A 12,981-nucleotide genomic window follows, 5' to 3' on the forward strand; every position below is an offset into this window, starting at 1 on the left:
GCTCCACAGGGGTTAATGTTGGGTCCAGTTGTGTTCATGTTGTATGTTAATGATCTGGATGATGGAATTGGTGGCCAAGTTTGCAGATGATATGAAGATAGGTGGAGGGGCAGGTAATTTTGAGGATGCAGGGAGTCTGCAGAAGCATTTAGACAGATTAAGTGGCAGGTGGAATACAGTAAGGGAAGTGTATGGACATACACTTTGGTAGAAGGAATAAAGGCATAGACTATTTTATAAATGCAAAGTGAATTCAGAGATTAGAGGTGAAAAGGGACTTGGGAATCCTACTGTAGGAGTCCCTAAAGATTAACTTGCAGTTTGAGTCAGTGGTAAGGCAGGGAAATGCAATGTTGACATTTATTTTGAGAGGAAAAGAATATAAAAGCAAGGATGTACCGTTGAGTCTTTATAGGGCATTGGTTCCCTCTAATCTGTAATGACCAGTGTGCACAAAAATCTTGTGCTGTGCAATATTTTGCCCAGTGACAACAACATGTGCGCACTGAATACTTTCCTCAATAAAATCAGTTTAAATAAGCCACTTCTAAAATCTGCAGACAAATCATCGCAAACTCCATGTGGTCAATCCCGTCCACATCAGAAACCAGAAAAGGAAATGAGATTGTGTACGATCGTGCCAACGAGGTAGAGGGTGACAACCTTTTGTGCGCAGTTTAAATTCCTTTGTGTGCTAGCAGCAAAAGATACGTGTGTGCATGCACACACACACACACCTTAGAGGTAACATTGGTCAGACTGTACTTGGAGTATTGTGAGAAATATACAGAAAACTCTGGAGGAACTCAGGCAGCATCTATGGAGGGGAATAAACAGTAGAAATAGCAATAGTTTATTCATTTCCATAGATACTGCCAGACCTGCTGAGTTCCTCCAACATTTCCTGTATGCTGGTCTGGAATTTCAGCATCCGCAGAACCTTTTGTGCTTTTGGAGTGTTGTGAGAAGCTCATGTTGGCATTGCAGAGGGTCCAGAAGAGGTTTATGAGAATGATCCCAGGAATGAAAGGGTTAACTTGAGAGTAGCATTTAATGGCTCTGGACCTGTATTTGCTGGAGTTTAGATGAATTTCTCATTGAAATCTACCAAATATTGAAAGGTCTAGATAGAATGGACGTGAAGAGGATGTTTTCAATAGTGGAAAGTCCAGGATCAGAAGGCATACCCTCAGGACAGAAGAACCTCCCTTTAGAACAGAGACGAACAGGAATTTCTTTAGCCAGAGGGTGACGAATCTGTGGAATTCATTGCTAGACTGCTGTGGAGGCCAATTCATTGGGTATATTTAAAGCAGAGATTGGTATGTACTCGATGCCAATACTTATGAGGAGAAGGCAGGAGAATGGGGTTGAGAGGGAAGATAAATCAGCCATCATGGAGCAGCGGAGCAGACGCTACTCCTGTCTTACGGTCTAAATGGGATTATTATAACCGGGTAAAAAGTGTCTACATGGATTTTGTAGGCAGGTTCAACTCCACGACTCTATCTCTTTCCCAGGCTTATAAAATATAATAGCATCTTACTATCTCATCTATCCCACAGTGATCCTAATCTCAGGCTTTCCCTGATGGGGAAGTAGGATATGGAAAGATAATACAGACAATGAAGAATGGTTTCTGAGTTCAGTTGCTATTCGTTTCCAATCGTTGATGCTTTGTCCTGATGTGAAATGGTTGTATTAAAAGCCATTATATGGAAACAACGCATTTTTAAAGCATTGAGCACAATACCACCAAACACGAGATTCTGCATCAAAGAGTAAACAAAATCAGAATCAGGTTTAACATCATCGCATGTGTTATGAAATTTGTTAACTTTGTGGCAGCAGTACAATGCAATACATGATAATATAGAAAAATACTGAATTACAGTAAGTATTTAAATGTATATTAAATAGTTAAATAAATAAGTAGTCCAAAAACAGAAATAAAAAAGTAGTGTGTAGTGTTCATGGGTTAAATGTCCATTCAGAAATCGGGTGGCAGAGGGGAAGAAGCTGTTTCTGAATCGCTGAGTGTGTGCCTTCAGGCTCCTGTATCTCCTCCCTGATGGTAACAATGAGAACAAGGCATGCCCTGGGTGGTGGGGGTCTCTAATGATGGATGCTGCCTTTTTGAGGCACCGCTCCTTGAAGATGTTTTGGATCCTACAGTGGCTAGTACCCATGATGGAGCTGACTAATTTTACAACTCTCTGCAGCTTATCAGGGAATGCGGATCAGGGCAAATCTTTAGTCTTACAATTGTAACCAAGAAACCTATACTGGGATGATTAAAAATAACTTAGAAAATTGACTGGGTTGACTCAACTCTTTATCACACTAAATGTGACAGCACTTTATTAGTAGACTGTGAAATCATACAAAATCATTCAAATATCCACTAATTTCCACTCCAACTACATTAGTGTCTGCACAGCAGTAAATAGCATTATCTTTCTGTTGGAGACTTCCAGTTAGATACTCTCTGATCTATTGCATAAAAATACCATTACACCAGTGCAGTTATTAGGAAGAATATTAACATTCTTAAAGTTTAATTTAAAATGGATACCCTGTGTGGCTCCTATGGGATGTTGCGATGACTTACGGCGTTACTGAGTGAACATAAAGTAGTTTGGATGAGAAAAAAAGACTGGCTTCTCTTTGATATCATCCCAATCAGTTTTATTATCACTGTCTGAGATGATGTGAAATCTGTTGTTTTGCAGCAGCAGTACAGTGCAAAGGCATAAAATCACCATCATTTACAGAAATAAATTAATTGTGCAAAAGATGAATAACGAGGTGGTGTTCAGGGGTTCTTAGACTGTTAAGAAATCTAATAGCAGAGGGGAAGAAGCTGTTCCTGAATCATTGAGTATGGGACTTCAGGCTCCTGTATCTCTTCCCTGACGGTAATAACAAGAAGGGGGCATGTCTAGGATGGTGAACGTCTTTACTGATGGATATTGCCTTATTCTCTGACATCATTCCAGAATAAAGTACAAAGTACGTATACATTATACAACCTTGAGATTCGTCTCCTTACAGGCAGCCACAAAACAAAGAAACCCAAAAGAATCCATTAAAAAAAATCAAACACCCAAAGTGCAGAAAAAAGAACAAATCATGCAAACAATAAATGCAAGCAAATAGCGTTCTGAACTGAAGTCCACAGACTCCTCGTTCAGCGCAGAGCTGAGTAGATGATGCGGAACAGCGAGCTGAATTGGTCCGACCCTCACCCCGGGACATGACACCCTGATGTTTTCAACCTGGCCTGCCGCCTAATCATTGTCCAAACATCGGGTTCAGCCGTTTCAAATACACGGTTGGCCCGGTATGGTGGCTAGTGTAATACTAGTACAGCGCCTGTAACCCCGGTTCAATCCCCGCTGCTGACTGCGAGGAGTTTGCACGTTCTGCCCATGACTGCGCAGGTTTCCCCCACGTGCTCTGGTTTCCTCCCACATTCTGAAGATGTACAGGTTAGGAAGGTAATTGATCACTTAAGTGTCACTGGGTGGCGTGGGCCCATTGGGTCGAAAGGGCTGGCTACTGTGCCATATCTCTGAATATAAAAGAAAACTAAATTAAATATATACTTCAGTTATGATTGTGACCATCTGTTCTTAAATCATTCCAGTGTCAATAGCTCCACCACCATACCTGGCAGGCATACCCTTCCCCGCAAAAAAATTGTGTCCACCTGTCCAATGGCTCTTTGTGTTTGGTTTAGCATTAAACCAAAGCTCTGTCCAATCTTTTGTGGATATAGGTGATTGTTTGTGGATATAGGAGATCTTTTGCCACTTTCAAATGGGATTTCTCCCTGCATGCCATATCCAGTATCACCAAAAAGTGGATTAGTAAAGAAACCATATTGCTAAAAGAGAAACAAGTACCTGCCTAGCGCTGGATATCTGGATCCTATTTTAATGCACACTTCATTAACCTGTAAGATCAACCTCAATTCTCTCACTCCACAGATGCTGCCTGACCCACTGAACATTCTCAGCATCTTTATCTTTTATTTCGTTATCAGTTTTCTCATTGTGGGATCTTGCGTTTGCAAATTGTTTGCTGCCTGCTCCTATGTTCCAGAGACTACAGAGTGCTTATGAAAACTCAGAGTTCATGAGAGGTGCTACAGTAATGCAAGTCCTTTTTTCATTTTCATTTTCTCTAAGATATCCACCCCCAGAATATTCTCAGATATTTCCTCCTAAAACGGAAGGCCTTTGTTTACACTCCATGGCCACTTTATTAGTTACACCTGAACAATGCTCACTAATGCAAATATTTAATTGGCCAATTGTGTAGCAGTAACTCAATGCATAAAAGCATGCAGACACGGTCAAGAGGTTCAGCTCTTGTTCAGACCAAACATCAGAATGGGAAAGGAATGGATTCTAAGTGACTTTGACCGTGGAACGATTGTTGGTGCCAGATGGACTCAGAATCTTCTAATCTGGAATTTTCACATACAACAGTCTCCAGAGAATGGCGCAACAAACAAAAAATATCCAGTGAGCAGCAGATCTGTGGGCAAAAACTCCTTGTTAATGAGAGAGGTCAGAGGAGAATGGCCAGTCTGGTCCAAGCTGATAGGAAGTCAACAGTAACTGAGGTGACCACGTGTTACAACGGTGGCGTGCAGAAGAGCATCTCTGAATGCACAACACATCAAACATTGAAGTGGACGGGCTACAGCAGCAGAAGACCAGATATACACTCAGTGGCCATTTTATTAGGTACAGAAGGTGTCTAATAAAGTGGCCACAGAGTGTATATGCCCTTTGAAGGTTTCTCTTGACCTTCCACTAATTGGACAGATCAGTCAGGAGGGCACTTAGAGTCACACATGAGGTGTAAGATTGAGTTTCACACGGGGGCAGCAGTTCCTCAGCTCTGTTTCCTACAGCAGTGACTACACTTCAAAAGCTGCTTCACTGTAAAGTGCTCTGGGACGCTCCGAGGTCAGGATAGATGCTATTTAAACACTAATCCTTTTTGTTCCTGAAGGACACAAAGACCCGTTTTTTTAAACAACAATTTAGCAGCTTTTACAGTTCTTCATGGTAGCAGCTACAATTTAATAGATTTATTGAATTCAATTTCATAACTTGCCTTGCTGGAATCGAACTCCCGACTTTCCAGCTGCTGGTCCAGTTTCATAACTGCTACACCATCATGCCCCCACCAGAAGCAACTCATAGCCCTGGGCCTGTAATCGCTGGAGTTTAAAAAAATCGAGGGAGGATCTCAATGAAATCTGTCGAATACTGAAAGGCCTAGATAGAGTGGATGTGAAGAGAATGCTTCCTATAGTGGAGGAGTGAGGACTAGAGGGCACAGCCTCAGAATACAAGGACGTCCCTTTGGAACAGAGATGAGGAGGGATTTCTCTGTGGAACTCATTGTCACAGATGGCTGTGAAGGCTAATTCATTGGGTTTCTTTAAGGTGGAGGTTCATTGGTTCTTGATTAATAAGGGTGTCAAAGGTTACAGGGAGAAGACAGGAGAATGGAGTTGAGAGGGATGATAAATCAGCCAGGATGAAATGGCTGAGCAGACTCGATGGACTGAATGGCCTAATTCTGCTCCTATATCTTATGGTCTTACAATAAATCTGATTCCAATTCTGATACTCTGCAATCTTACTCAGAGGCACCTCCCAAACTGCTGGTCATCAATACTTGAAAATAGCTATCCTTAACAGACCTATTGCTACTGAAATCTCTGCAATTTGGGGGAGACCTTGTCAAAGGGACACATAAGTGAAGATCATGCATTTTTCTGTAGGGGAAGGCAGAGACGGAGGAGGGTGGGGAAGAAAAAAGGAGGGAAAGGGAGAATGGGAGTCACGGAAGTGACACTGAGAGAGATGGATGGAGAGGAGAGGAGGGAGAGGAGCAGACAGAAGAAGAGGGGAAGAGGAGACCAAGGAGATGGGCAATAGTCAGAAAACGACACAGTGGAGGGTACTCAATCTGTGGCACAGAAGAGACGGGAGGAAGAGAGTGAGTGTGAGAAACACACATACACCCCAACACAAACACACACACACTCACATACAGCATACTAACACACACAAACACACGCATGTACACACACATACACACACATGCCCACACACACATAAACATCTCTAGAGATGTGGCTCGTTAGCCCCCTCGCGGTGAGGAAGCCACCTTTCCCAGACTCCGTACGCCTAGGGTTGATGTGACTTGCATCCCACCAAATCTGGGAAGTTGGGATGTCTCGCCCACCCGAACCACAATCTGTGTGAATACTGTGTAACTACTGGCCCCGTGCAATTGCCCATCAGCGAGAAATAGCAGACCGTACACTACATACAATGATAAAGTATATTTTCAAGTGTCAGATTCATCAAACAGTTAGTAGGAAAAAGAAAAGGAAAAAGAAATTAAAAGGGCCCATTACAGTTAACCCAGTCCAACTGTACACTTAAGTTGGAGCTCATCTTAAAGTTGTCTGTAACTCATGTGCTGGACCCACGATCTGCGTGAAAGAACACACCACCTTCCGAAAGTCACTCGAAATCCATTTTGAATAAGTGGGCTACCCCACGGGAGAATTGGTTCTTCCTCCTTGAAGTTATTCACCCTGTGCAACAGGGATGGCATCCTCAGCCATCCTCCCTCCTGTCTTCTCCCAGGTCCTCCCACCCCCAGAAAGACCTCGACTCACACCAGTGTCCCTCACGAAACCTCTCCACCCAGCTTTCCCTAGAACCTTCTTCCAATTCCACCATCCTGACTGGCTGCTGCAACATTCCTAAGTTGAACAACATAGCTCCTTATCTTTAGCTCACACCCAAACAGGCTGAAAGCAGGACAGGCTGCTCTTACAGAACTGCTAAAATGAGATACCTACAGCATAGCAGTGAAAATCTTAACTAGGGCATCACACATGCACACACATACACGCAGACTCATAGCCACACACAGACAGACATACACACACATATACACACACACGTTCTTACACAGACACACATATGCACATATGCACAGACATACACACACACAAATACGCACACATACACAAGCACACACACCTACACACAGTCGCTCACATACATCCACACACAATATGCACACATTCACACACACAAAATATGCACTCACACACCTACACACACTTCCACACACCCACACACATTCATACACAGACACACACATACACATATATACACACATACACAGAAGTGCAGATGCCGACTCCAGAGGATAGCAAGTTTCACCTTCTGCCATTTCTGTGTGAAAAGGGTTATTCTGAATTCCATTCTGGATTTATGGGAAAATGAGTTCTATTGGTAGCCCCCTTGTTCTTTTAAATCAAAGTTTTTGAAGTCAAGAAGAAATCTATTTCTCACTCCATAATCTCTCATCTCAAGAGTCATGTTCAATCCACCTTATTAGGTACATTTTCTCAGTTCCTTTATTATCATAGGAAATATTTTGTACCTACTAAAATAAGCCATAATAAGAGACCAGAATTATTTCTAGTACACCATGTGTGGCAGATTTGGCCAACACAAAACTGCTGCTTTTCAATGTGTCACTTTATCTGGTTAAATCAGTGGAATCAATTCTTTTAGTCTATTCCTTTCACTCTCTCTGTTTTTGCTTTAGGGTCTCATGGTAGCTTCTGGTTTTCCTGAAAATATATTTTTGCCTCACTGAGGTCTGTCAGCTAGACAAGTGATGATAGACTGTCACAGGACAGTTCATTCGAACATCTTGACTTGAGGAAAAAGAACATCATGATTTTACCGGTCACTAATATGAGGAAGGATATTAACAGAAACAGTTGTAGCTTACAAATCAATTGTAAATGGAGAAGATAAAGCAAAAGACCTGTGAAAGGATCAGCCTGTACTCATCTTGAAGCATCAGCCAGCTATAAATTTCACCCCAAAAGGATCTATAAAAGCAAACACTTTCTCTTGGGCTGTTCCTACACTGCTACACAGAACTACATCTGTCAGAACTCACAAGAAATGGTAAAATGATAAATATAAACGGATTAAAACTCCGCCTAAAGAGATTCCTTCCTTCAAGGAAATAAATTTGTCACACTTTAGTCTCGTTCTGTTAGGCAATAGCTCAGAAACCTCATTCATCGTTCTGTTAGCTGCCAGCGTGTGGACTGTGACACATGGTGCGATTAAGACAAAGTTAATTCTATAACTTCCAGTCTGCAACCTTTGCGCTTCCAGTCATGACTGATAGTATTTGCGATATGATTTCAGCTGTTGTACCCTCCCCTGTGGCTGGCCCCCACCTGGTCTGCGTTGCAAAAATGACCAGAAACCGATCAGCACAACATTATATTAACAAGCAGCAGTTATTCTGTCAAACTACATCTCCAAAAGATTCTTTGCTCCTGCTGTGACTGCAAGGAAAAGCAAATATTATTTAAAGTCCCTCTCTCTGGTGCACAAGACTGTGTGTAATTTCTCCCAATGTGATAATTGGCCAGTCTGGTACTTAATTGAATGAGTGAGGTAACATGGTGACTCTGACAATGTTAATCAGATGCACACATATACTTCCACACACATACACATAAATGTGTACATATATTATATTTTATTTTATTTAGAGATACAGCAATTTTAATTACTAATTAACCTGCTAACCCAAGCAATTTTGGAACATGGGAGGAAACCAGAGAACCTGGAGAAATGTGTCAGAATGAGTGATGATACTTGAGGGCTGCCACCAGCACAACCTTGGCTGTGTTGGTTGTAAACTCAAGTGAGGCACTTCACTGCATGCTTCGAAGTGCACATGATAAATAAATCAGCACCTGAATCTGAAACCCATGCGGTCACGGGGAGAAAGTACAAACTCCTTACAGGCAGAGGTGGGAATTGAACCTGGGTCACTGGTACTGTAATAGCGCGACGCTACAGCGCTAACCTCCTCCCTAACAAATACATAGAGGTTTTGTAGCTATCTTTCCCTAGAAGCCAGGTTATGCTAATGGGTCCGGAGGTGGGTTGTGTGGGAAGTGTGGTTTAATTACACGTGATTCTGACCTGTCAGTCTTAGTGTTTTATTTCCTTCAGAGATACAGTGCAGAATATTCAAGCCGCGCCTCCCCAACAAACCCTGATTTAACCCCTAGCTTACAATGATCAATTAACCTCCTAACTGGTACATCTTTGGACTGTGGGAGGAAACCAGAGCACCTGGAGAAAGCCCACGCCTTCCATGGGGAGGAAGTACAAGCTCCTTGCAGATGGCTTCAGAATTGACTCCCAACTCCGATTCCCCATGCTGCAATGGCATTACGCTAACGCTGCGCTACCGTGGCGCCCAATCTTCCAATTGGAGTTACTGTGCAGTGGTTAGTTTCAGATTCGTTTATTTATCACACACACATAGAAAAATACGGTGAAGTGCGTCATCTGTTTTAACTACAAACACAGATATGGCAGCCCGCAAGCAGTGCCACACATTCCTGCGCCAATATACTGTGCCACAATGCTCAGCAGAACAACACAAGCAGCAACAACAACCAATGAACAACAGCAAAATAAGCCCCATTCTCCCCTACCACCCACATGAACACACAGGCAGTCCTCTAAGCCTGGGATAGGCTGTCTCCAGTCTCCAGCCTCCAGTGGACTCACACATTCTCAGATACTGGGATTTTGACTTCTCCAATGGACTCGCAGATTGGCAGACATTGGACCATTGACTTTTCCAATGAGCTCACAGATTTGCAGATACTGGGTCTTCAGCTTCTCCAGTGGGCTCACAGATTTGCAGACATTGGACCCTTGACTTCTCCAATTTCCCTTGGGATTAATAAAGTAAATCTATCTATCTATCTATCAATGGGCTCACAGATTTGCAGACATTGGACATTTTACTTCTCCAATGGGCTCACAGATTCGCAGACATTGGGTCTTTGATTTCTCCTGTGGACTCACAGACACACGGACTCTGACCATCAGCCCTCGAATCCCAAACTTCAGATTGACTTTTGGGCTTTGATCTTTGGTATCAACTTCAAGAATCGCTAATGATTACAAATAAGGACCTTGAATATGGACCCCAAAAGTCCAGGACTTGAACAGGTTAGCTTTTGGCAAACTTGAATTTTTCAACAGAAATTTTTCTTCTCTTGCTAAGCACTGGGTGCCGTATGGTCTAAGAGCCAATGTTTTGTTCTGGGAATTAATTCAATTAATTAGATATGTACAGACTACAGGAATACCTCTGTTCCTAAGGCCATCTGGAACTCAGCAGCCACATTGTTGGTTTCATCAACTTTTTTATACAAGCTGCGAAAGAGTGCATGCATTTTGTATCCAAATGTGAATTATATGATCAATATAGTTTTATAATGACATTTGAGATTCAAGATTCCCGGTACACAAGTGTAAATGAAAACACAATGATCGCTACTCCGGATTTGATGCAGCACAAAAAGAAAACACAATAAGATAAAGAACACAATAATAATAAAAAAAATACAACATAAACAATACTGTGTAAAAATCTTAACCACACCTATATAGCTAGAGACTCTAAGACGTTGGCACAGTATTGTAGTAATTTTGTGTATTGCACGTACAATACATGCTGCCACAAAAAAACCCAACAAATTTCATGACATTATGAGAGTGATGATAAACCTGATTCCAATATGGGTCTCTTTTGTGGACTGAGAGTGGGAAGGGGGCAGGGAGAGGGGAATGATGGTTAGGAAAAGGGGAAGGGAGAGGGGAGGGAGTGGGAAGCACTAGAGAGACCTTCTGTAACGATCAATAAACCAGTTGTTTGGAATCAAATGACCGTGCCTGTTGTCTCAGTGTTGGCTGCGACTTCACCCACGCCAGCCCCACCTCTCACACTCCTTGCCACCTGTTGCACACCCCTCACTATTCCCAACATCCTTTACTCCCAGATTTACAAAGTCACTCTCTGCTCCACATCGACAAATACAGTACTGTGCAAAAGTCTTGGGCACCCTAGATCTGTACTGTATATGTATATAAGACTTTTGCACAGTTCTGTAACAACACGTAGATCGGTTGCATATCCATAAGGTGATGCTGGACACAGGGGTGTCTGTACATACGGTGACTCTGACATGAAATGATAAAGTAGTGGCAGTGGGAGGTGTACAGGAGTTGGTTAGTGGGTGGAGGTGTTGATGCAGCAAACTTACTGCTTGGGGAAAGTAACTGTAAGTCTGGTGGACCTGGCATGGATGTTATGTAGCCTCCTCCTTGATGGGACAGGGACAAAGAGTCCATGAGCAGGATGTGTGGGATCCTTCATGGTGTTACTGGCCCTTTTCTAGCACCTTTCTGTATATATGTCCTTGATGGCGGGTGGGCTGGTGCAGATGATGGGTCGGTCAGATGGACTACCTGTTGCAGAGCCTTTCTGTCCACCACAATGCATTTCCCACACCATGCAGAGATGCAGCTTGTTAGGAATGCCCTCTACTGTGCATCGTGAGTATGTTGTGTGCAGTCCAGCTCTCTTCAGCCTCCTCAGAAAGTAGAGGTGTTGGTGAGCTTTCCTGATTGTGTAGAATGTGTTTTGGGACCATGAGAGGTTGTGTGAGATGTGCACTCCCAGGAGTTTGAAACTGCTTGCACTTTCCACTGTTGTGCCACCCATGTAAAGAGTGGTGTGAGTTCCCCTAAAGTCGATAACCGTCTCCTTTATCTTGTTGACATTCAGGAAGAGGTGATTCTCCTGGGATCAGGCCTCAAGCTCTTTCATCTCCTTTATGTAAGCTGTCTGATCGTTGTTGGTGATGAGCCCCACCACTGTCATGTCATCGGCGAACTTGACAATGTAATCACTCGGGTGTTTGGCCGTGTAGTCATGTACGTGCAGAAAGTGCAGAAATTGGCTCAGCACACAGCTCTGGGGTGAGGGGACCCATGTTGAGGATGATGGGGTTGGGGAGGAACAGTGGTGTATTCTGACCATCTGATTAGGTCTGTTGGTTAGGGCGTCCGACCACCAATTTGCGCAGTGTTGTATTTACACGAAGGAGTAGGAGTTCACTAAGGTTTGTGGGGCAATAGTGTTGAATGCTGAACTGAAATCCAGAAACAACATTCTGACATAACTATCTTTGTTTTCCAGGCGTGTCAGGGCCAAGTACATGGCCGTTGCTACGGCATCAGTATAAATCACTAGGATGAAGGCACGAAAGATATGGTTGATAAAATCCAAATCAGATTTATTATCACTGTATTATATAACATGAAATCAGATGTTTTGCAACAACACAATGGCAAGAAAGAAATGAAATACTTACAGTAATAATAAAAATAAAAAGTGCTGAAAGGAAAGTGAAGAGGATCTAATGAAGTGATATAGATAGGTTTACTGAGTGGGTGTGAATCTGTCAAATGAAATATTATGTGGGAACATGTAAATTTGATCACTCTGGAAGGAAAAAGCAAATAATATTTTGATTTATGAAGGTCAATATGCCTAAAGAGAGCTGTTGGCACATTGTTAATTTTTTGTTCTAGTTGTATTCATTCTTGTAAAAATTGTGCATCGTTTATATTTATTTATTTATCGAGATACATTGTGGAACAGGCCCTTCTGGCCCTTCGAGCCACACTGCCCAGCTATCCCCGATATAACCCTAGCCTAATCACAGGACAATTTACAACAACCAATTAAACTACCAACCGGTACGTCTTTGGACTGTGGGAGGAAACTGGAGCACCCGGAGGAAACCCACACAGTCACGGGGAGAACGTACAAACTCCTTCCAGCCAGCAGTGGGAATTGAACCCAGGTTGCCTGTACTGTGAAGTGTTGCGCTAACCACCGTGCCGCAATTTGTCTTTCTTGCGAATGCTGCTTATCTGATGCGAGGTGCCCGTGATGCTGCTGCAAGGTTTTCATTGCATCTGTGCATACGTGTGCTTGTGCATATGACAATAAACT

The 12,981-nt window shown here is 42.8% G+C and overlaps 1 long non-coding RNA gene across 1 annotated transcript in view; it reads left to right on the forward strand.

The window, feature by feature from the left end:
• Positions 1-12,981, forward strand: part of LOC134355775 (uncharacterized) — a 141,355-nt gene that overhangs the window by 35,093 nt on the left and 93,281 nt on the right. The window lies entirely within an intron of this gene.

Source organism: Mobula hypostoma, chromosome 13, assembly GCF_963921235.1.
Source record: "Mobula hypostoma chromosome 13, sMobHyp1.1, whole genome shotgun sequence".
Taxonomy (NCBI): domain Eukaryota; kingdom Metazoa; phylum Chordata; class Chondrichthyes; order Myliobatiformes; family Myliobatidae; genus Mobula; species Mobula hypostoma.